Source organism: Acomys minous (genome assembly GCF_964271855.1).
Source record: "Acomys minous genome assembly, chromosome: 16".
Classification (NCBI taxonomy): Eukaryota; Metazoa; Chordata; class Mammalia; order Rodentia; family Muridae; genus Acomys; species Acomys minous.
In genome coordinates, this window is record NC_140498.1 from 89,655,634 (window position 1) to 89,681,817 (window position 26,184).

Consider the following 26,184-nt stretch of genomic DNA (forward strand, 5'->3'; position numbering starts at 1 on the left):
TTGGGGGAAGTGTGACCTATGTACAGATGATAAAGTTGCTGGTGTAACTTTAAATAAGTCCTGGGACATGGTGTCAGGTTAGGGACCACAGCCCTAGGACCTCCCTCTTTGCCTGCAGGTGGCTTGGGCAATAAGGCAGCCGGCTCCTCCTCCTCTTCCTCCTTCTCCTCTTCCTCCTCCTTCTCCTCTTCCTCCATCCCCCCCCCCCCCCCCCCCCGCTGCTTCGTGAGAAGCTGTGGCCGCACCCTGCCGCCTGTTGTCGTGCCTGCCACCACCACCCTCCTGTCCTCTGATCCAGGCTACCGCGCTGCCCCGCAGACTCGGCGGCGCCAGCGCACCTGCAGTAAGGCGGCGGTCCACAGCTGCGCTGATAAGAGGTGTGTTGCGGGGGGTTGGGGGTGGTGGTGGTGGAGGAGACACGCAGGATGCCTCCCTTCCCCCTCCAGCGCCACTAATGGATTAATGATGTCGCCTCCTGCTTGCTTAGGCTTCTTTCTGGTCACTTCTGGCAGTCTCTCTTCCATTCTCCATCTCTGATTCTGTAATACCTCCCCCCCCACACACACATACACGTCTCATCTGAATCTCTCTCTCTGTCTCTGTCTCTCTCTCTCTCCTTTCTCTCCTTCCTTTCTTCTCTCTCCTCAGATTTGCCTTTACTCCTGTCTCTCAACTGTCCCCCATTCTCCCCTTGCCACCCCCACGCCATCCCATGCCCCTCCTTGTCCCCCTGAGCCTGCTCTCTGGACCCTGGGACACTTCCTCCATAGCTGCTGGAGCCAGCTGGAGCTGAACAGCTGGACCCCTGGGGCGGGCTCAGCAGGTGTCCTGACATCAGTGGGCAGGGCCTGCCCACCTGGGGCCTTTCATCTGCTGCTACGACTGCCCTACACAAACAGTGATTAAGGCCCGCCTGGAGGCAGGTCAGGGGATGTGGCAGCCTGGCTGTTCAGTTATTTTCCTTATTAATATGCAACCCCTCCTTTAAATGAGTTTAGTGCAGGGAACAGATCCTGAATGACGCCCCAGAGATTAAGGTCTCTGCGGTTGCACAGGAGGAGATGGCTCTCTGATAGAGCAGGGACGCCTTTCTGCTGCTTCTTTTGTCTTCAGGGCAGTCTCAGCAGGGGGCTTAGAGACTCCAGGGCCTTTCATTCTGCGCTCTAGGCAGGGGTCCAGAGCTGACTGACTAGGTTTCTCAGCATGGGCCCCTGGCAGAAAACCTACAGTGTCTGTGGGAATACAGTCCCTCACTTAGACATCCAGTTCTGGTGTGTGGCATCCATCCATGATGCCGCTTTGGCTAAGCCACTTGGCAGGGCCACCTCAGAAGTTGGACCCTAGGCAAAACCATTTGCTGATGGGGTTGTGGACAAGCACATGTCCAAGTTGCTGGAGACCTGGCTTCTGAAGGAAGTTCACTTCCCAAATGGATTTCTTCCCCCAAGATGCTCAAACAGGCTTATTTCTCAAACCTGCTCTGGTGAAAGCAGTCACAGATTCCCCTGTAAGCAAAGGGGAATTTCTCTCTCTCTCTCTCTCTCTCTCTCTCTCTCTCTCTCTCTCTCTGTGTGTGTGTGTGTGTGTGTGTGTGTGTGTGTGTGTAAGTCTTCCGGCATTGGTCTCACTGAGGAAGGTGAAAAACTTGAGCACTGAGGCCAGCCAAATGGCTCAGAAGGTAAAGGAGCCACAAGCCTGATGACGAGTTGAGTCCAACCCCTGGGACACACATGGTGGAAGGAGAGAAGCAACTCCTGCCAAGTTGTTCTCTGACTCCTGCAGGAGTGTGCATATGCACACCCAAGAGCACACACATGCATACACTTGCACTCATACATAGCCACATATGTACACACACACACACACACATATATATATATATATATATATACACATGCACATATACACAGATATACACATACATACTCAGGCACACACATACTTATATTCACACATATAAATGCATACATACACACACACATATATATCCATATATGCATACCTATATAAACACATAAAACACACACTTTTACACAGACACAAACCTTATTGTATTAAAGTAACCTGTTTCCCAGAAGCTGAAGATTTGGGAGTCTTTTTTCAAACTCAAAGAAACAAAAGCAAAACCCCAAACCTAAAAAAATCTTTATAAAAAAAGACATTTTCTCATCACTTGCAGATATTTGAAGAGATTTCTGACAGCACAGCTTACTCTATGATTGCAAACCTCCTTCTGCCTGTGTAACAGTGGCCAGCCAATAAACTGAACTAAATCGAACTGGCTGTGGATGGATTCAGGCTCCATGTAGATAACTATCCATCACGGAGTCAAGTTTTCTTTTTGTGTGAAGTGTTGTTTTGGGTTTATTTTATTTTATTTTTATTTGTACGTGTGTCCATAGGACACCTGTGTGCGGAGGTCAGAGGACACCCAGCTGTAAGAGGTGCTCTGCTTCCACCACGTGGGTTCCAAGTTCACGCTCATGTCGCCAGTCTTGGTAGCCATTGCTTTTACCATCTCGACGGCCCTGTGTGAACTTTTGTCTAATCAACGCCAGGAACGAAAGCATGGAAAGTCCAGGAGATCTAAAGAGAATATTGAGTCCGTAAATCAAATTCCTTGTCATCAGAGATCAAGATCTTGCTAATAACTGAGTTGCGGGAGGAGCCTGGACTGTCTTTGAGGAAGAAGGCCTGCCGCCGCCGCCGCCTTGGCGGTCCTGGCTGAGAGCGATAGCCGCGAGGGGGGCGGCGGGGAGGGGGAGAGCCTGAGGCAGAGAAATCTAGAATGTGATTACACATAGGCCATGGCTCACACTCTGATCTTGGATAAGTAGGTTAACCACGTGGTGTCCTGTTCTCCCATCTGTGAGATGGCGAGATAAAGCCTGGACTGTTGGGTCCAGCGTGCAGATAACTTCCGGAAAGCCCTTTGAGCTTCTTGGAAATAACAGCTGAGATATGAGGAGGCGCCAGTGTGGTGGCGAGTGGCGTGATCCGGGTTCAGGCTGGGTAGCTGTTCTAGCTCGGGGGAGGGGGAGGGGACTACAGCTTCACAGCACCCCTCCTGGCTGCTTCCTGCCTTCTTCCGTGCTCCACTCCCAGTGGGGGACCCCTGCGTATCAATCTACTTTCTCTAGATAATGCCTCCTGTCACTCATCTTGGCTCCTGCCTTCCTGGCTTTTGCGCACATCAACTCCCACCCCAGGCCTGATACACCTTCGACACCTGCTTTCTCCCTACTGTAATCTTGTCCATAAGAGCCAGCCTGTCATATAGAGCGCTCGCTCCCTGGGATAAAGGTTTCAAAAGCAGAACCTCATTTCATCTCTGCAAGAACTCTATTGGGTGAAGCCCTTGCTGTCCCCCACTCTGACATATTTCTAAGACTTTCTTAATATTCTGTTAATAAATGACTCTCCCAGCACTTGGGAGACAGACAAAAAGGTCACAAATTCAAAGCCCATCCTTGAAGGCATGTCAAGAAACGGTCTCAAAGAAGAACAAATAAACAAAACACAGCAAAAGCCAACCACTACAAACTCTTTGTAGGCGCATGCTACATTTTAGCACTTTTGTCAAAGACAGGACAAAGATTCTCAGAGAGTCGCTCCGGGAGACCCTCAGGGTCTTTGCAGATGGGGTGAACAGCCCTCAAAACTGAGGACATGTCTCAATTCCCCTGGTGTCTCGAGGGTCTTCAGACACCTGCTGGGTGTGGATTGTACACCGTGGCTGCTGGAACCGATGAAAGAGTCAACACTTCACACTTTGTCACCTAAGTTTGCCTCTGCCTAATACAAACTGTAGCTCCAGCCCACAGAGGATTATCAGGAGTCCAGGCTCCTTGGAAGAAACTGAGTCCACCTTACTATCCTTGACAAGTGAGTGGCAAAAGAGGGTGGTGGGTGGTGTGGAAGTCTTCAAAGAACCCAGCCTGGGAGTAGGGACCGTCCCTAATTCCCTCTGTGTTTTACCTTATTATGGTCACGAGTCTCATCCACCTCCCAGAAACACTGGGAGAAATTATGCTAGCCTATTCCCAGGTGGAAAAAGAAATAAGTTTTGGTGGAAACACAGCAGGCTCAACTGCAGTGGTAACAATAATAGATGGATGGGGCCAGGCATGGTGGCACATACCTTTCATTTCAGCACTTAGGAGGTAGAGGCAGGTGGATCTCTGTGGGTTGGCAGCTAGCCTTGTCTACATGGTGAGTTCCAGGCCAGCCAAGGTTACACAATGAGAAAAAAAAAATGAATGGATTAGGAATACTGACACACCCTTATGACTTCTGTCCTGGAGAGGCTGAGGCAGGAGGATTGCTGCAAGTTGAAGGCAGGCCTGGATTACCCAATGAGAGCCTGTGTCAGCCATAATAACAATACCCAGACAATAAAATACTACAAGGACAGAACAAAGAGCCTTCCTCAGCGGTGGCTCCGAGGTTAGGCATCAGGAGGCTGGACACCATAACCCCAGCTCCACATCACCTCTCTCGCTATTACATTCCAGCCCCCCTCCCCCAGCCTCCCCCCCCCCACACACACACACACAAGAGTAGGAATGAGGCTACCATCCTCAGAAGCCTGGGAACTTCCTCAGGACAGCAATAGGAAGTCGGACCACTGCCTCCCAAGGACAGGGCAACTCGTGCCTGCCCCTCTCGATTCTGCCTCAGCTCATTTTCCCACAAGTATGACTGTGTGTGTGCCCCGGCTGGTGAGACTCACTCTGGTCCCCAGGCATCTGCGGGTACATCTCTTTCTGACTAGAAAGCCCTATGTGGCTACTGGCCTTGGCTGCAACAACAATTCCCTCCTTCCACTTGGACACCTGTTCCCTGGTGCTGCAAGTTTCATGGAAAGCTAGGGTCTTTCCACGCACCCAGGATGCCTTTATACCCAGCGCTGTGTGTTGGCTTGTGTTTTCACTCACCGGTTGTTATGGTTTTCGTGTGCAACCTTCTACCCCTAGGCCTATACGCTAGAACACGAGGTCCCCCAAGTGTCCGTGGTGCTGTTTGCGGTCTCCCTGCAGCAAGTTGGCTAACTGTCCAAGCCTGATCAGTGGGCTCTGGGTTCAAGTCAGAGTCTATGTCTCTATGTAGGGTAGAAGAGCACTATTGAAGGCAAGGCATCAACCTTTTGCCTTCATGTGGATGTGCACATGCGCACAAACAAAAACAAGAAACCTATTGGTTGTTGAGGAGAAGGCTCTTTGGAGGGTGATAAGACTTGAGATAGAAAAATGAACAGGAAGACTGGAAAACCTCTCCTACAGTGCTGGATGCTTCCCAGGCACCTCATCTTCCTGCGTGCCAAAAAGGACCCTCTCCCATCTGTCCTCACTCAGAGCCTCTGACTGTTACTGTTGTCCCGCTATGTCGTCCAATTATCCATTTAATTCCAATTAATTATACAGACTAATAAATAAATAAATAAATAAATAATAAAAAAAATAAAAGAACTCAAGCTGAACACGGGGCTCACAGCATCAATCCCAGCTCTAAGGAAGCAGAGGCAGACAGATCTCGGTGAGTTTGGGGACAGCCAGGTCTACCTGATGAGTTCCAGGCTAGCCAGGGCTGCACATTCACAAAGAAAACGTAGGAATGTAGGAGTTCACCTATAGCCCAAAAGTTCTTTGTCCATGTCACTGTGCCAAGAATTGCCAATAAAGGGCTTGAGTTATTGGGAAATCCTGTTTCGGTTTTCAGTGAGTTGACAATGAGAGGAGCCTTAGCCTATGTGGCTCATAGACTCCTTAGGGGTATACGTGAGCAAATGAATAAATAGAACCAACAAAGACCCCCCTTCCAAGCGAAAGTGTAGTCCGAACCAGTGACCGAATGAATGAATTCTCAAATGTATAGTTGACCAATCAGAAGTCTGCAGTGAATGATGCTCATTAGATAAGAGTAGTTACCAAGGAGCCTGCATCACAAAGATGAATATGAGAAAAACCATGCGCTATGAGAAATGTGCATATGACACATGCCACACGCCACACCTCACTCTCTGTACCCTTATCCTGGCCATCCCACACCCTCTTGCTCATACTCCCGTTATCTACGCACCACAGGGATGCAATGAATTGCACTCACGAGGTAAAACTGACGTCATAAAACCCACACCTTCTGCAGCTTCTGCCTTCACTTCCATTCAAAGTGGGGCTTGATCTGAACAGGGAGTCTAGGTTCACTGTATGCACTGTCCTTGGTTGGTATAACAGTTTGCACAGGCCCCCCTGGGTACACATAGAAAGGGCAAGAGGGCCTTCGCAAACTGTTGTACCAACCAAGGACAATGCATACAGTGAACCTAGACCCCCTGTTCAGATCGAGCTAATGGACAGCTCATTCTCCGTGGTTACGGGGAGAGTGGGGACTTCCTCTGACATGAACTCTGTTGTCCCCAGTTTGACCACTTCCTGAAGGAGAGATGAACATGTTTATTGTTTAGCTCACAAGTGGGGGATGAGAAAAAGACCTGTGAGAGAGCAGGTGATATTTATCCCCTTAGAAGTTGAACAACCATGTGGAGGAGATTGGTTATTAACAAGCTGAAAAACATCCCTGAACAAATTCTGAGAGGATGTATAAAAATGAGCCAAAAACAAGAGGCAGGGCCTTTGAAGACTTCGGATACTTTTGGCTGTTCATTGCTCCACTTCGAGATGCTCCTAGAGAGAACCACTCAAGAGAAGGCTTCAGGGCTCCGGGCTCCGGCTGAGGTTCTGGGTTCTGGTTACTCCAGGTTCCAGCAAAAGAAATCCTGCTGATTACACCAGGAGAATCGTTCCTCAGAACTGATATCCTTATGGTTTCATTATTGTATTCTTTAATCTTCATTTCCTATTGTTTATGTTAGTCGGGTTATAAATGAGGTGCTCTTGGTTAATAAGTTTGTAATAAAATATATTTGTTAAGAAAATTGAGCCTACAACTTCCCCTTGGTGGGGATGCCTGGTGGCACACAGAGGAAGGGAAAGTAGGCTACAGGGATGAGACCTGATAGTCTGTGGTTATATGGTGGGGGAGGAGGTCCCCTTCTGTCAGAACAGCGTTAAAGAGGGATGGAGGGGGGAATGGAAAGATACAAGTAAGGGGATAACAATTGGGGATGTAATCTAAATAAATTATAATAAAGAAAAGGAAGGGAAGCTATGGGTCAAATATGAAATAGCCTCCACAGGCTGGTGTTTTTGGTGCTGGGCCTTCGGCAGCCAGCACTATTATTGGGGGTATTGTAAGCTTTATGAGATGGAGCTTACTTGAAGCACACAGGTCACTGACAGCAGCCTTTTAAGCTTATACCTAATGCCCCACCCTTGCCTTGCTCTGATTCCTTTTCCTTTATATGCTTGACATGGGTCCAAAATTAATAGATTATGGGCTGAACTCTCAGAAGCCCATGAGCCAAAATCCATCTTTCCACTCTTAAGCTGTTCACATTGGATGCTTTGTCACAGTGTGTGAAAGTTACTAAAACAATTCGCAGCCCAAACCAATCTATTCCAACTCACCTGGCAGGCGTCGGTGTGGGAAAGAGAGCGAGCATGGCTCAGACCCTCTTTTGAGCCCTTATCACCTCCCACTGAAGCGTTCCTTTGCGTTCTGACCCACAGATCTGACAGGTCTTGGATGTAGTGGGAAGGTACTGTGGATGCAAAGTCCAGGGCAGCAGGCCCCAGGTACCCATGCCACACCGTAGCTTTAGATGTCATGTTGTAATAGAAAATGCGGGTGACTTGATTTCTCATCCTTTTCTCTTTGCTAAGTTTCTCAATAGTGTGTCCTTTTAATTTTTTTTTTCTTCAAAGAATAACACACAGCAAGTGTGCTGCTGGCCAGGCTTTGCTGGCCTTCCGGCTTGTTTTCTCATGTCACACTAACCTAGCCTCTGTGGTGCCTTGACAAGGAAACACTTCAATTCAGCTCCACAAACTGAGTGGTCAGATGCTGGCAATCAAAAGTCAGAAATGGGGGCTGGAGAAAGGGCTGCTCAGCAAGTAAGAGCGCTGACTGTTCTTCTAGATGACTGGGCTTCCATTCCAGCAGCCACATAGCAGCTCACAACTGTCTGTAACTCCAAGATCTGACACCCTCAGGCAGATATACATGCAGACAAAACCTCAACACACATAGAATAATAATACACAAATTATTAACCTTTTTTTTTAGGTTCAGAGAGGAAGAAAGTCTGCAGAGACACCTCACCATTATCAAATGGGGGGGGGTAGTCTGCAAAGCCTGAGCTCTGCACCCCACAAACATCAAGCTGCTGCTAAAGAGTAGGAAAAAAAAAGTAGAATTAGCTGCATAAGGAAGTAGCTTAGGGTCTTGTTTAAATATCAACATATACTATGTGGATGATTTATACCCCTGTTCTGTGTCCCTCTCTGTAAATCTCCCCAAATTGGACAGAGTTAGCCACAGTCCCCAGCTGTATTTGACATATAAGAATCGTTTTGTCTAAGAAACACACTTTGGCCAATGGTTCTCAACCTTTGGGCCGTTGGCCCCCTTTGGGGAGGGGGTTGCGTATCCGACATCCTGCATATCAGCTATTCACATTACGATTCATAACAGTAGCAAAATTGCAGTTATGAAGTGACAATGAAATAATTTTATGGTGGGGGGCGGGGGCATCCCCACAACATGAGGAGCTGTACAGAAGGGTCCGCAGCCTTAGGAAGGTTGAGAACCACTGCTTTAGAGAGCCCCACTGAGGGCCGGTCACTGAGGGGTTCCAGAGAAAGTGGTGTGAAGGTATGAAGCAGGACCCTCCCCGTGTTAGAGTCATTTTGGATAAAGGAGACTAGAACTACATGGAACTGGGGAACGGGCTGTGTGGCCGGGGCGGGGGTCGGGGGAAGTGGAGCCTGAAACGTGGGACTCTGGATACTTTTCTTTGAGGACCTGGGCTGCAGTAGCAGAAACCACATAAAAGACCACGCATGGCGGCTTGAATAAGCACTCGCAGCGATGGGGAGGCAGAGACAGGTGGTCCTTGGGACTCCATACTTAAGTTCCAGGTCAGTGAGAGACCCTGCCTCAAAACCCTGAGGTGGTTGCCGCCAGGGCATTGAGACCGAAGGCTGACCCCTGGCCTCCATTAGTCATTTGAACTACCTTGAAGATGGAGAAAAACTGGCTAAACAGGTGGGAGTGAGAAGCAGGGGATGGCGGAAGCCTCACCCTAAGTCATGATTCAAGATAATACACTCAGGAAATAGTGGGAAAGGGGAGAGAGAGTGTGCTAGACTTTCAGGGCACAGGGTGACAACCCCCCCCCACCGCCCATCAGGACACTACTCTTGTCATTACACACCCTGACATTGCATGGCAAGACAGCATTGCTCTGGGGGGAATTTCCTTACTTACTGAGCCCTAGCTTTTCTGCTGTTTCCAAGAGTGTAGAGTGAGATTTCTGTTTATTTACAGGTGCCAGAAAATTCCAGCTGACCTGGACTGAGCCGGGGCTCCTAGATCTGGATTACTGTCATCATCAACCAGATGAAGAAGATTCCAGGCTTGGGAGGCAGCTCACACAGGCGGAGAGCTTTCAGGCATGAGTAAGGCCCTAGGGGAAATTACACAGGGATGTTCTCCAGTCCCGAGGGCTCAGATCTGCCAACTTAGGAGGTACGGGGAGGAGAAGCAACAGGCCACCCTCAACTTCATAGTGAGTTCAAGGCCAGCCTGGGCTGTACAGGACCCCATCTCAAAAAAACTAATGAATCAATGCACAAATAAACACACCACATGGAGATTAACAAAAGAGACTGTTGTAAGAATGTTCACAGAGTGTCTCAGGTGGAGAGCGTGCACCACAGCGGAAGCTACTCGTATGCCATTTCAGAAAAAAAGTTATTACCTTAGGGACTGTTAGCCTCCTGCCAATAAATGCAACTGGCAACCCTTTTGTTGTTCTTATTGTGAGACAGGATGTTTCTGAAAGCCCAGGCTGGCCTCAAGGTCACAATCCTCCTGTCTCAGCCTGCAAGTGCTGGGATGGCAGCCACTCACTACCTTGCCCTGTCAAATCAGCAACATGGTGGTACAGAGTACCGCCCCCCAGCCTTTCTTCATAGGCTGTGGGAAATGCCCTGCAGGGGGTCAGGCGTGGCCCCCAGCCAAACAGTGGCTTCCAAGATTCAGGACCTTGGGCAAGTTACATAACCTCTTGTACCTCCGTTTCTTATCTCTAAAAGGGGGATTAAATTGTACTGAGCTCATTAGTAGCCTTGCGGTGAGGTGTAATTGGCTTAATTATACCCAGCGTGTCAGCAGAGCAGCGAGAGCCATTGTAGAGGACTGTGTCAGCTGTCAGCATTGCTCGGGCTCTTCCCCTACGGATAGTCCGTGACCCAAGTGACTCTCCTCACCTGCTGCCTCTTGCCGGTCACTGAGGGGTTCCAGAGAAAGTGGTGTGAAGGTATGAAGCAGGAACCCCTGAGATGTACCCTCACTGCTGAAGTACGTACCTCCTTCCTCTCCTGAAGCCACTGGACTCAGATAAAAGTCATGTGTTTCCAAATTTGCTGCCGAGAAAGTCCACTTCATGTTTCCTCCTTAGACACACGCAATCATTATTTCAATTGAGTGTTTCCCAAGGTCCACGCACTGTGCTAGGTATATGGGCTTATCCTTATAATAATGTATGCATTATATACATGTGTGTATTACATACATGTGTGTATATGCTGCCCACTGTGTGTTTTATTTATGTATATACACAGGTGCTCAATAGTAATCCAAAACATCCGACGAGAAATTCCGGAAATAGTCACGTATCATGGCATTTATTTGTGCCACTCTAAGTGAGATGAGGCAACATTGTATCCTGGCCCAGCCCTCCCGCCCGTCCTTGAATCTCCCTTTTGTACAGAGTGTCCTTGGTGCATATGCTGTCATCTCGTGGGTGAACACCATCTTAGTTATTGCAACAGCTTTCTCAGCCCTGCAGTTCCCTACTGCCCACAGCTTCTGGCACCCATACACCTCTCAGAAAAAAGGGAGGCTACTGTATATGTGTAATACGCTTAAATTCAATGGGAGACTGACACATTAGAAACAACTCTTATTCTGGTGGTAGAGAAAAGAAGACAATCAGTTTGGTGGGATAGCTTCTTTGGCAACAATATTTTTGTGCAAAGATTTTTTTTTCATTTTGATACAACTTAGCAAACACTTTAATTTTTATTTCATTACATTTATTTGTGTGTGTGTGTGTGTGTGTGTGTGTGTGTGTGTGTGTGTGTGTGTGTGCGTGCATGGCATGTTTTCTGGTGACAACATACATGGCAGAGGGTAATTTGGGGGAAACCAATTCTCTCCTTCTACCGTGTTCTTCCTGGGGAATCCAACTCAGGACACCACCACACTTGTGAGCAAGCAGTATTTTGTTTTTGGTTTTGTTTTTGTTTTTCCCTGCTGAGTCATCTCACTGGCTCTCAGTTTCTGCATATAAATTGAGCCCCTACCATGCTTCCAGCCTCAAGCTGGGTCCTCTGTGTTGCTGAGACTTGCTCTCAGGAAGACACACACACACACACACACACACACACACACACACACACACACACACACACAGAGGATTTGTGAGAAGAGGCCCCCTGCCTCACAGTGTCCTTATCTAGTCAGCAGAGGGCGCGGTGCAGTGTAACACACGCTGTGCACTGTGTCGGGGCTCCACTCTGAGGTCACCTGCATGCCAACCACCCAAAAGTGACCCGAGCTTCCTCAGCCTTGGTTTCCACAGTTCATACCTCGTGGAGAGCATCATGCAAACTCAATGACATATTTCAGTTTGAAGAGATGAGCAAGGAGCCCGCCATACAGAAACGCTCCTAACGGGGATGGAGCAGTGTGATTACTACAGTTATTCCAGGGAGTGACAGGGGACTTGGAAGAGTGTTGTTTTAAAGCACTGTTGTGGCTGGAGACAAGACTTCATGGTTCAGGGCATTGGCTGCTCCTCCGGAGGACCTGGGTTCAGTTCCCAACATCCACATGAAGGCTCACCAACTGTCTGTAACTACAGTTCCAGGGGATTCAGCGTCCTCTTCTGGTCTCTGTGGGCACTGCATGTGAGATGAAAATAATAAATCTTATAAGCACTATTGTTAAAGTAGCAAAGGGCTTGGTTTGATGGGGGGAAATGACCTTGTGGAGGGTTTTGGTTCTTTCAAATGAAGGTTTGAGCTTTTCTGATAATAGAATTGGCTTGCTTGCTTGTATTTTTATGTTGAAAAAAATGATATTTTTGAAATCTTTGAAGTCCAAACATTAATGACTATTTTCTCTAAAATATGGACTAAGGGTGACCAGCTGTCCTGGGTCACCATATCCTGATCTTTCCCAGGACTGAAACTTGTGCTTAAGCTGGGACAAAATGAATGACTGTTCAACCTGTGGGCTGATGTGTCCATGTGTATCCATATCAGCCAGCACCTGGGTAACACACAACTTCCCAGTGGTGGATTCTATGACCCTCCGAGAAAGCGATTGCCCTGTCATTCACAAGGCCCTGTAGAGATCTGTTCCCAGAACCTGGACCACCCCACTGGTATCAGGTTGGATGAACTCAGAAAACTCCAGTCTAATTGTCACTGCCAGAGTCCTAGGTTCCACGTCATCTCAGTCTCCACCTTGTGACCTGGCTTTCTTGGAACTGTCACATGTCCTTTAGCTTCCTGGTCTGAGTCCCTTCACTTCCAACCAACTTCTATGACCCATCTCTAGGCTTTATCTTTACTCCTGGGTGAGTCTAGGTTTCCCCTGACCTCCCAGGAAATAGAACACAGGACTTCAGACAACCAAGAGGCACTTTCTCCGAGTTTCAGACCTCCTTTCTGTGAAGACCATTCTTGTTCACAGTAGGCATCTCATTTCTCTGTAAAGAAATTCTAGGGAATGGAGATGATGATGATGATGATGATGATGATGATGACAATGGGTGTAAAGGTAGTGGTGATGATGAAGAAGATGATGATGATGGTGGTGAAGGTAGTGATGGAGATGCCAGTGATGCTGGTGGTGATGGAGATGCTACCGATGATGGTGGTGGTGATTATGATGATGATGATGATGATGATGATGATGATGATGATGATGATAAAAATAATAGCTTATCCTGATGGAATATGTACCACGTGTCAGACACTGCTTCACTCCTGATAAGTAGGCACAAATGGAAATGCAAACATGGAGCTGAGTGGAGGGTCCGTGATGTCCCCAAGATCCCTCCAGCTAGTGACCTTCAGAAATGGTTTCTAACATGAAAGGTCTCAGATGTTCTTAAGCTACATGATGGTGACTCTGGAAAACAAACACAAGTAGTAGACGCTCTTGGGGCTGGGGAGATGGCTGTCAGTCAAGTGCCTGACCAGCAAGCATTAGGACTCCAGTTCAGACTCCAGAACATACATTAAAAAGTCAGATGGAGTGGACACTCTTGTAATCCCAGCACCTGGAGGTGGAGACAGGGGGATCCCTGCAGACAAGCCAGCCAGCTGAGCAAATCAATACACTTCAGGCCTGGGAGAGACCCTGTCTCAAAATAAATTGTGGGGCCAGGGAAATGACACAGAAAGTAAAGGATTTTGCTGCCAAGCATAAGGACCTGAGTTCAATTCCCAGGACCTACCAATGCAGAGAGACAAACTTCCACCAGTTGTACATATACAGAGGTGGAAGGGGGAGGGAGGGAGGAGAGGGAGGTTGGAGGGAGAGAGAGACAGAGAGAGGGAGGTAATATAAAGATTATCATTGACTGGGACTCTTCAAATCTTAGTCCAGGATGTCTTAAAATACTAGATGTAGACAAGCTCCCTCAAACATGGCTGCCATTAGCCTAAGCCTTGGATAACCACCTCCAGTTTCTAATTTGCCCTAGCAGGGGAGACATGTTGTTATGACTCACACATGTGTGGACCTTATACCATCTTCGCCATTGGAATTATTTTATTCCATCGGCTGGCCCCCTCCGTTTCTTTTCATCTCTATTATGAGGGAGCTACCACACCCCGTGGCCCACGCCTGCTTCCCTGAGCACGCTTCTCTGTAGTTGAACCCTTTGACTTATTAATAAACCCAGCATGGCCTCCGCCCCGCCAGGGGAGATAACAAACTTCCCCACTTCCCTCATCAAACTGTCTCCCTGTCACATCAGTGGCGCCACCGAGGTGACTGGCGCCACTACTACCACCAAGCTCCTCCCAGGCAGGGCAATGAGGGCGAAGTGATGCGTGTGTCCACACAGGGACCAATTGTGCCGAGAATACTTGGAGGCTTGTAAAAGGTGCTATATAAATCAATTATTAATTCTAATCAGGGTTGTGACAGTGCCATTGACGGGAGGAGGGAGGCCCGTGCATGCAGACACCACGCCCTCTCTGACACAACCCTCAAGAGCCAGGAAGCCCGCAGATCATGCAGAGAGGTGAGAAGAGATGAGCTCAGACTGATAAGAGCAAAGCTCTACTCAACGCATCCCACCTGGCACTGCACAAACTCCACCCAACAGCACCACCTTAATGAAAAGAAAAATCTAAAACCTCAGAAACGTTAGGCACTGAGGGCTACATCTCGACACTCTAGTCACGGGGCCTTTCTTGAAACCAGGGCTGTAGCTACCCCTTCCTGCACTCCAGAGGAAGTGACACCCACCTGAGCATGCCTGTCAGGGCCATTGGTCCCTTCTCAGCAAGGGTGGCTCCGAGCTTGGCTAATATTTTGAAGGGACTTCTTGTTTCTCCTTGGGGTCCGCTTGGTGGGCTGGGGGTGAAAGAAAATCATTTCCTCATGTGGCGGATACCATGGCTTGATTGCGTGCGTGTTGATTCTTGAACATTCCATGACCTTTGGCGACCCACGTGTGCATATACAAGTATCTTTGTTGCTGGTCTGATAGTCCCACAAACAAGATGAATGGAAGAAACAGATATGTCACCTCAGCAATATGTGCTGTCACATTCAAAACGGAGTGGCTTATTCTAACCCCCTAAGAGTTGAGTGCCTGTGATCTATCTAATAGAACAAAATGCCAATTGAATGTCTGACCGGCACACGTTACCCAGGAATCTAAATCTCTTGAGAGTGGTGGCCTAGAAGGGAAGGCGGAATCTTGAGGACGTATGGAGGTGCACCCAGAAGGCCTTGGGAGGGCTGAGCAGTTATGATATAGACAGAAGACACAGGCTCCAAGAACACCGCAGTCTATTTAGGAAGGTGTGAATAATAAGGACATTTGATAAGCAGAACAATGCCTCGCCAGACACCTACCATCCCTGGAGCCCCCGGACCTATGGATGTGCTAACTTACACACAGAGAGGAGCTCTGTAGACACAATAAAGTTAGAGATCGTACGATGAGGATATGACTCTCCTTTCCCAGATAGGCTGTGTCACTGTGGGGTCCCTGTTAGGGGAGACCAGGAGGGTCCTGATCAAAGATGAGAGGCTGCAGGGGGTGGGGGTGGGGAATGGAGATTGAAGTTGTGAAATGGCATTTGTAAACATGGAGGTTTCTAGAAGTCAAGGGAGATGGGTGGCTTGTATCCACTGACAACAGGAAGGAAATGGTCTACACCCAGACCTTGTCAAGGAGGAGCTGCTTCTGCAGTCGAGGGTGGGACCTGAGACTGTCCACCTGGTTGACATCAGTGGAGTGGGTCCATGGAAACAACAGGATCAGCTAAATTATACACAAGCCTCCCAATGAGGGCTGTCTGAGTACAGAGGGCTCCGGTGTATCTCTTCTGACATCTGAATGTTACACAGCATTGAATTGTTCTGAACTTTTGGTCCCCAGCCAGTGGCACTATTTAGGGAGTTCATGGAAGCTTTTCGAGGGGAGACCTCACTGGAGGAAGTGGGTCAGTCAAGGAGAGTGCCTGGTAGGTGTATTAGCTGTTGCACCATCTGCTAGCAACTACGATCAGAAGTCTCTGAAACCAGGAGCCAAAACAAATCCAGGGAAATATAAGAAAAGTACTCAGAGCAGCAAGGGCTCAGCATGGAGTGTGTCACTGTCAGTGTCAGTGTTTCTCTCCTCTTCAGACTGTAGACAGCAAGGGCAGCATTGGCATCTTATGAGGGTTTCCCCATTCCGTGTTCTCTGCACTAAGCCTAACGCCCAGTGAGGAAGCACTCCACACCACTTTGCTTCCAAAGCCACTTTCAAAAAACAAAGGGGGAAGGGTCATAGAGGTGGCTCAACAATTATAGGTGATTGCTGCCAAGCCTGACAGCCCCCCAAGTTCCATCCCAGGGACCCTCATGGTAGGAGAGAACTGACTCCCTCAAGTTATGCTCTGACCTTCACATGTGGGACTTGGTACTGGTGCACCCTTAAACAGGCAGGCAGGCAGGCAGGCAGACAGACAGACAGACAGACAGACAGACAGACACACACACACACACACACACACACACACACACACACTGGTGGGGGGGGGGAGGGAGGGAGGGAGAGGGGGGAGAGGAGGAGAGAGAAAGAGAGAGAGAGAGAGAGAGAGAGAGAGAGAGAATAAATAAATAAATAAATAAATAAATAAATAAATAAAAAAAATATTTTTTGTTTTATTTCTCTAGTAAAACGAAGTGGGATGGGGATTTGTGCTTCTTAAGTGCCTACTCCGCACCAGGCATGATCTGGTTGCTTTTCTTTATCAAATATCCTCCTCAGGAGCCCTAAGACACAGGGAACTGAGCTTTAGCCTCAGCAGACTGAGGTCTGGAGGGAGGAAAACATCTGCCCAAGGCCCCATTACCATGGATAAATGAGGACTCAGGGACTTCTCCTCATGCTAGCTTTTCCTTGCCAGCTCTGTGACAAGAACCCTTCTCTGACCCCTGGTATATCCTGCTGAGAAAGCCAGTTAGTTTTCTTTGATCCACTGGGCTGGGCCTGCAGTACAGCTCTGGCTCATAGCCTCCTCCGAGCTTCTCATATTTATTAACTGTGAATTTATCTCCCTGGGGAGATAGGGCTGTGGGTGAAGGGCCCCTGCCCACACCTGGGCAGGTCTTACCTGCTCCAAACAGGTCAGCAGGCAAGTAGGAACCTTTTAATTATCTTCTTCCGCCCCAGTCCCCTCCCTCAAGTTCAAACCTGTACTGTAAACATCAGCATCAGGACCAAAGGTAAAAAAAAAAAAAGGTGAAGGAGGCATTAACCCATCACATCCCTTGATAAGGCCCACATTTCACAGCACCATAAACCAATTCCTGTTCAGAGATAAAGAGCGACAGGCAGGCAGCAGAGGCAGCAGAGGCAACTGTTGCACGGTGAGAGGCAACTCTGATGCTATCTGTGTACAGAGCAGAAACCCCACCCAAGTGCATCCTACTAGCAGGGGAAGGGGTGAAGGGTTTCAGCCACATTGTTGCACCTTCCCTCAGTCGCTCTCCACTTATTTCTGTTTGTTTGGTTTTTGTTTTTCCCGAGACAGGGTTTCTCTGTGTAGCCTTGGGTGTCCTAGACTAGCTCTGTAGACCAGGCTGGCCACGAACTCACAGCAATCCACCTGCCCCTGCCTCCCAAGTACTGGGATGAAAGGCGTGTGCCACCACCACCACCACCACCACCACCACCGCCGCCGCCGCTGCCGCCGCCGCCGCCACCGCCGCCTGAGTCAGAGTTCCCCAGTGAATCGGAAGCTCACTGATTCCCCTAGATTGACTGGTTAGTGAGTCCACCCTCCACCCAGAGCTGAGGTTTCAGATATGAACTGCTATATCCAACTTTTAGTGGGAGCTAGAGATTCGAACCCAGGTCCCCACTCTTGCATAGCAAGCATTCTCCTTCTCCACCACCCTTTCTTTTCTTCTTTCTAACACAACTGGCTGCCTGCCTACCTTGCATAGCTGAGGAGGTCATGAGCCCTGGGGAGATGACAGACTTAAGCGGTGCATTCCTCGCTTTACCAATTCCTGTTCCGATGGGAGGTCTACAGGAAATTCTACCACATGATGCTTGCCGAACTGTATAGAGGAAGCTACAGGTCAGCTTTGTTTTATTTGCCTTGGTTTTGACTTCTTGTGTTTTGAAACAAGGTCTTTCCATTGTAGCCCAGGCTAGCCTGGAACTTGAGGCACTCCTCCTGTTTCATTCCCCCACCCCAAAAGTTCTGAAATTACAGGTATGTGCCACCATGCCTTGCTCAAGTAGGTTGTTCTTAAGTAACTTATTACTTTTATTTAATTAAAATACAAAATATGAGCTATCGTGCCATTTTGAATAAAGCCTGTTCAGGTATGGTTTTAAGTAAATCACACAGGGACTTTCTTTTTCTATATAGTCAGTGGGTCTCTAATCCCTCAATATGGAGTCAGAAGCTAGTAGGAAAATGCCAGTGATTTTTTTCTTATTGGGGCAATTCACCGTATATGGTGAAACTTGCTATAGTGGATTCTATAGGACACTCCTGGGCTAGCTCTCACATATGTCAGCATTGGAAACTCCTTGGACTCCCCACTTCTCAGGTCTCCACACTGACCGACGCCGTGAGATAGCCTACACCAAAGAGCTTTGCTAGTGTGAAGGACACAGAAGCTTCAGGGAATGTAGAAAAGACAGTGATCCTGGTTCCTTCAAGAGTCCAGCATTGGAGACTAGACAGAGGGCTCCTCAGGAAAGTGAATCATAAAGACCTAAGTCAGGATCCCAAAACTCACACAAAAGGAGCCAAGGTGGGAGTAATCTGAGCACTGGGCAGGCACAGACCGGAGGGTCCCAGGAAGTCACTGGCCAGCATCTTAGCTGGATATGTGACTTCTAGGCCAGTGAGAGACTCTGTCTCAAAAGAAAAAGTGGACAGGGTCCTGAGGGAGGGTATCTGAGGTGGACAACGTACCTGTATATACATGTGCATGAACGCCACACATGCGTGCATACCCATACATTTAACTAGTCGCTTTGAGCGGAGTACAATGGCTCACACCTGTAATCTCAGAAAGATGATGAGGTTGGGGCTAGCCTGAGCTACACTGGGAAAAACTGTCTTAAAAAAGCAAAGGCCTGGAAAGGAAGAGAAGAGACAGGAAGAAACAGAGCAGTCGAGGGAGGGAGGGAGGAAGGGAGGGATGAGGAGAGAGAGGGAGAGAGAAGGAAGAAGAATCCAATTTGGGGAAATTGAAATTAAATTTAGAAACAAATTTAAACTTAGATGAATTAATTCTTCACCTCATAACTGTTTAACTCTTAAGATCAAAACCCAAAAAGAAAGCAAAATAAAGGAAATAAAGTACTCAAAATCATACCTTGATTTTCAAAATCAGGCTACACATGAGGCCCTGTGTTTCACCCCCAGTACTGTAAAAGGAATTTTATTTCTCAAACATGACATTACCTTTAAGCAGGGTGAGAGCCTGTATCCAGCAGCCCAAGAAGTGTGTCAGGGGCCGTGATGATTAATAACAGGAGAGAGGTTTAAAGTCAGTGGACAGAGTTTCCTAGTTTCTCAGACAAACACCTAGAAGCCAAAAGAGCATCTGAGTCCACACTCACTTTAGGATTATAACATCAGGCTTCTGATTGGTCAGGAACGTGAAGTGTTATTAAAAATGGAGAGGAGGGGCTCTCATTGACCCCCCAAGAAATGAATTTATGAGTTCATAGCTAAGCCCTGCAAAAGTAACATTTAAAATACCAATTTCTAAGCACCTACAATTTTCTGTAAGCCCACATAATGGCCTTTGCACCACTCAAGTGGTTGAAAACAAAGGAAAGAAGTGGGAAGTGACAGAGAGATGGAGCCTGGGGAAGGAATGCCTCACTTTCTCCATTCCCAGAGCAACAGGGTGCGCGTGGCCAAGTAGGAACTAAACACAGAGTGGCAGGCTCCGGCCGGAAGTCTTTTATCATCAGATTCTCACGGAAGCTCATGTTCTCCAAAGTTCCCAGAAACCCATCCTGGATATTCAGTCCTCTGTGAGGAATGACACTGAGATGGCACGTTGCACCATTAACAGTCGAAGGAAGTGTGCATTTGCTTTCCTTCAACTGGACCAGCACACTGCTGTTTGTGTGAATGTAGTGGTCACAGGTTGAATATATGTATGTATGTATGGATGGATGGATGGATGAATTAATGAATGAATTAATGAATGGATGAATGAATAAGTGAGTGAGCGAGTGAGTGAGTGAGTGAAGAGTCCAACCATGAATGAGTCAGTGAATTGGGATACACAAACTCCCCTAAATAAATGTCAGTCACACATCAAGGTCACTTCCCCAAACTTACTCATGTTTGAGTTATTCCTTCTGGGAAGTCATGGAGACGGGAGGAGTTCTGAGGACAGTAATCTGTCCAACGTCAGACGCAAGGAAGGACCGAGAGGTTGGATCATGCAGAGTAAATATTTAACCACGGGAAGCCCAATAGCTGTTCAATATGTTTGGCCACGGGCTCATCTCTAAAAATCAATATTCTCCCTAGCAGCGACAACACCCAGGCTCCACTTAAATGAGAACAGGCTAAGGAAAGGACAGCTGGAGCTGGCGTCTCAGACAGGTGCTCCCAAGTTGGTTTAAAAACCTCTTTAAAGAAACAAACGTGTGCTTGGAGATTTAGCTCAGTGGTAGAGTGCTTGCCTAGCAAGCGCAAGGCCCTGGGTTCGGTCCTCAGCTCTGGGGGAAGAAAAGGGAAGGGGGGAGGAGGAAGAAACAAATGCAAACGCAGTAATGCAGTGGCTTGTAATGTCTCTCCAGAAAGCAGAGGCTTCATGGATGCTGAGCTGACGGAGAGCAGTTTGTCCTGGGCTGGGTGTGGGGTAAAGATGAGCAAAGACAGGTTGGGGTGGACGGGGGGGGGGGGTGGACGGGGGGGGGGGTGGATGGGGGGGGGCAAAGAAAGGCCACAGCACTTCTCCACAAAAATGAAAACAATCAAGGACTCAGTGTTTGAAGCTGATGCAGGTAGTGGGTACAGCGCAAGAAAACACATCACCGCAAACACAGCGGAAGCCAAAGTGAGCCCCGTGCCCATCTCTCCGTGGTCATTGCTTTTGAGTGCCAGTCGTCAGGTGTGTAGCTCTCAGGACGTCAGCTCCGCAGTCTGGAGACTTTGCCCTCAGCTCAGACAAACAAACTCATTGCTTGAGTATGCCTTGCTCAAGTGTGTTCACAGAGCCTTCGATGGGACTGAACCCCCAAGACAGGATGTGCTCACTCTCTCCTGGAGCTAAAAGATCATCCCCCAGATAAACACTTTTCACTTAAAGTCCTGCCTACACTGGAAGTGCTACTCCCAGGCCCTTTCCCCAAGACTAAAGTTCTCATGTTTTTCCAAGATGGTGTTGATCGACACATAGTAACTTCTTTCTCTCTCTATGAGGTGCCACATGATATTTTCAGACAGATTCCATTGCAAGAAGATCAACTGGGAATGTTTAGTTTAACCAAAAATGTGTGTGTGTGTGTGTGTGTGTGTGTGTGTGTGTGTGTGTGTGTGTGTGTGTGTGTGTGTGTGTTTGTGTGTGTGCCACTCAGATTCTCTTTGCTAGTCCTCTCCCATTATATGCCTTTAAACACACCCTGCTCTGGTTCCTGGTTGTGCTTTCACAGTTGCTGGCTGGTGTTTCCCTACCCTCCACCTGCAACCTTACAGCAAGTGTTCTACCCTCAGTTTTTGTTTCTTGTATCTGTAAAATGGGGGCAAAGCAACACTTGCCTCAGAGATATCGTATATGACCAAATGTTTGGGAGACTTTGGTTCAATGCCTGGAACTAATATATGTGGCAGGCTGTCATTGTGCCCAGGAGCCACCTGGCTGCTGACCATAGCTCTGCCTGCTACGGGCTGTGATGACATCGCCACACAGCTCTCTGCCTTAGTGTTCTCACAAATGCATCGGAGAAATGGGATGCTAAAGCCGGGAAGTCCTGAAAACATAATGCATGTGAAGTGTTAATCACAGGGGTTTGCACAGCAGAAGACAGGGCCAATGGGACGTTCTTGTGATAAATAGAGGATTCATAAATGTTAGAGGCATTTATTTTAATTAAATTAAATAATATATGGTTAATAGATTATAGGCAGATAGACACGTGATGGGTGAATAAATATTACAGATAGATGATTGGTAGGTAGATATGTGATTTATAGATGATAGGCAGATAGATTCATGATATGTTAATAAAATTACATATATAATAATATAGTTAGCTACATATAGATAGATGATAGATGGTAGATAGGTAAATATATAGATGATAGAAATAGTCACTGATAGATTGATAGATGCTAGATTTAGATTGATAGAGTTAGATATAGATAATAGATAGATAGATAGATAGATAGATAGATAGATATTTTCTGGGTCAGAATTAAAACTTGTTAATTAATCCTCCTACTAAGAATTGGGAAAGTTAGGGGTTGGGGAGGTAGACCAGGTGTACAACAGTGATGATCAGAGTCCCAGTCCCCAGAACCCACATAAATGCCAGGTGAGCATGGAGGGCTGCCTGTAATGGCAGCCTCAGAAGGCCAGTGCTGGGGCTGCAGCCTCTCTCCCACTTTAGCTAACCAGTCATAATGGCTACTGGCGAACTCTAGTTTTGATGATGAGACCCTGCCTCAGTGGATAAGGATGAAGAGAGAATGCCTGACATCATTTTCAGGCCTTCGCACTCAAGTGCATGGATGTATACGCCCATACCCATACTACATGAGTCTACACACATGCAAACATGCACATTTGCCTGCACTTGCACACAAACACACGTGTAGGCAATTGAGCTTTCAGAGCATTGGTTTTGAAAGTCACTCGCTGCCTTGTCCTAGAAAAGACATGTGAATCCAAAGCAGTGTGTGTAGCTCACATTGGTAAAGGGCCAAGAGGCAGGCTGGAAATGGGTATGCTCAGGTGACATAGTTAATCTAGTCCACACAGCAGATATTAAACAGAAACAATGGCTTTGGGCCAGTGAGATGGCAGCTTGGGTGAAGGTGCCAGCCACTATGCCTGATGATCTGAGTTCAATTCCCAGGATCTGTGTGGAAAGACAGAACTGCCTTGTGTTGTCTTCTGGCTTCCACATGAGCTCCGAGGCACACACTATACACACACACACACACACACACACACACACACACACAAACATACACATACCCTACACACACACCACACATAACACACACATATCCCACATACACACAGGCACACACATACACACATGCATATATGTATAATACACACACGCACATATACACACGTACCTTCACACACATAGATACACACACAAAACATTAAAACAAACAAGACATAAGAGCACTGGCTTAATCATGTGGTAGGGGGCAGCAAGAGGAAGTGAGGGAACATTTGAGCAGGCAATTTTACCTGATGCAAACACCTGAGACACAAGAATTGGTCCCTAAGTTACCCATGGATGTCTTGTCGAAAGACGACTCAGACAACAGGTGGAGAACACAGTGGCCACACCCACTGACCACTGTCTTTAATCTGATGTGTGTTATAACCCTCAGTTTTGTTCCACTTATGCCAGCAATGCTGGGGTTCACAGTATCCATACCCTGAGCAGAATAATGACAGAGCTGCCAAGATGGCGGGACAGTTCATCATTTAGCCCCACACAATTATAACCTTTGACCTACTATTAACTTAGCCACTGCATTCTAGGTTGTCTCTAGGCTCCTGTTATTAGTTATGCACAGCCCTCGCCACATAATGAAGTCATTCTCGCCAGATGTGAATGTTGCTGGTTCAATGTTAGTCTTCTTTTCCACCAATCCTAGATTCATCATCTGAATCCCTTTTTCAACACAGTACTCTGTGTAGTTGTTATCAGTCTACTACTGGAATTGGCACAGGAGGAACTGTGGCTACAAGCAGCAGAAATCAAGGAGACTCTGCTGATGGGATATGAGCGAGCTCAGGGAATCATGGGAGCGCTCAGGAGCCAGGAACTGCTTGGGGACTGAAAATAGGTGTCTGCCCACTGAAAGTGATGTCTTTCCAAACCTGATTTCTCTTTCTTTCTAGGTCTTTCTACTCAAGACCTTAATTTCCAAGGAAGCGTCAGCTTGATGCGGAGCCTGTGCCCAGCGTAACAACACAAAGTACCATGAGCACCCAAAGGGGAAGCTGGGCTGTATGGAAAGGATAGCAATTCTGGACAGCGCCAAACACTAACACTAACACCACCACCACCGCCGGGCCCAATCTAATGGGCTTAACCAGCCCCGTGAACTCCAGTTGGGGCACAGACTGCCGCGTGGGTTGATTGGCTGCGCTGCAAGGCATCACTGAACCAGTCCTGCTGGTGGTTATGAACACAGCCTGGGTGTTTCACCTGGGAGCTAACTCATCAGCCCAAGAAGGTGCTTTTGAAAGCCTCTGATGAAATCAGCCCGTTGATTAACGCAATTAGCACCATTAAGACAGGAAGTTGTTAACCAGAATCAATTACCCACAGACATCTGTCACGCTAAGTGTTCCTCTCCGTCTTGAACAATATTGCTCTGTTTGGTGTTTCACAGTGATGACCATTAAAAATAAATGATTACTGTTGATTTTCTATTGATATAGCTATTAGTGTACCGGTGCCTGTGTGTATAGGCCGCTTACGTGTAGTGTACAGAAAATAGATGGGCTAACAACAGGAAGTAGGTATTGACTCTCATCACTCACCCTGGGAGGTAAATATTGACCAATGGAAAGAGACTACCCACTGAGGATGAGCTAAGAGCAGAGTCTTCACTTCAGCTCAATTTCTCTTTAATTACTTGTATCATTTATTACCACCAACACAGAGACTCAGATGCAAGAATACATTTCCCTTGCTGTGGTGTTTGATTCGGCCATGGCTCCAGAGGACTTTCTGCAAGTTGGCTCTCCGTATGTCTCAAACCTTTGCTTCCTCTCTCCTCTCAGAATTTCCAGCTCACTGACCTGAAAACTCAGCCTGCTCCTGTCAATCTCTCACAATAACCGAGATGCACTTTCCTAAACCCAACCCTTAATGCACACGACAACCACCCAGAATAGAAATGCTTAACCTGTACTGTGCTCTTTCCTGGGTGTCTCTCCCTCTACATTCAGGATTGTGTAAATTACTTGGATTTACTATACGCCTGTATCATCTGTGGGACAGGTGAAGACAAACTTCAGAAGAGTCACTCTGTCTTCTAGAAGCTTAATAAAGGCATGATAAGAGCTGTTATGTATGGGCCAGGAACTGTTTCGAATGTGGTCCATGTCTGAGTTAATTCAAATCCCCATCAAGTTCTGAAGGCGTTGTGATTATGGCCTTGTTACTGTGGAGGGAATCAAGTTAGAGGATGTAAATCTTACTGTTGAGAGTTACATAATTCCTGAATTCTGTTTCTATCCTCCCTTGCTCAGTGTCTCTTTAGTCCAAAGGTTTTTACTTAAAGTTTGCTAGCAAGGGGTCAAATTTCATAAATACATTCTCTTGGCAGGATTGTTTCCAGGTATATGTAGGCATTTGGACATAAGCATGTGTGCACGTGTATACATGTGTGTGTGCAAACACATGTGTGCACGTGTGTACATGCACACATGTGCACATGAGGGTATCTATGCCTTTGTGTGTCTCTTCACCCATCCCACAGATGATACTGACATGCAGCAAATCCAAGTAATTTATACAACCCAAAAGTAGAGGGACAGACACCCAAACCAGTCTCCACTCTCAGACTTTCTCCTTCAGGACAAGATGGAGTTCTAGAAGGGACACTGGGCTCCTCAACCTCAGCAGGGCTCGAAATGGTTGCTGTAGGCATAGAGATGGGCCATAATAGTCTCTGTGAGAATCTGGAATCTGACTGCTACATCCTGAAACACCTGTCAGATCAATTGGAGTGACTAAATTTAACAGAGCAAGTCAGCCTCAAAGAAGAAGGGATGCCCAGGGCAAGTCAGAGTGACTGAAGAGATCACCACGGGAAAGAAAAGAATCAATTGTCCCCAGCCTGGAGATGCAGACTCCCAGCATCCTTTAAAGGAGGTAAAGCAGGTAGGCAGAAGGCCAAGCCAGGCTTCCCCTGGGACCAGGAGCTAAGATGGCAGTTTCAGCTGATGCATGAAAACTGGGTATTGCCTGTGGTTTCAAACCCATGGGGGGGATGGAGGAGTCAGCTTCAGGGATCTAAGGAAGCTGTGCAGTGTTTGCTGTTTCCATAGTGGGGT

General features: G+C 47.5%; 1 long non-coding RNA gene across 1 annotated transcript; it reads left to right on the top strand.

Annotated features, from left to right (window-relative positions):
- Positions 1-239: 239 nt before the first annotated feature.
- Positions 240-24,491, top strand: LOC311585970. Its single transcript, XR_014775410.1, has 3 exons — positions 240-377; positions 9,448-9,578; positions 24,016-24,491. It is a non-coding gene; the product is annotated as an uncharacterized lncRNA (long non-coding RNA).
- The last annotated feature ends 1,693 nt before the right edge of the window (positions 24,492-26,184 follow it).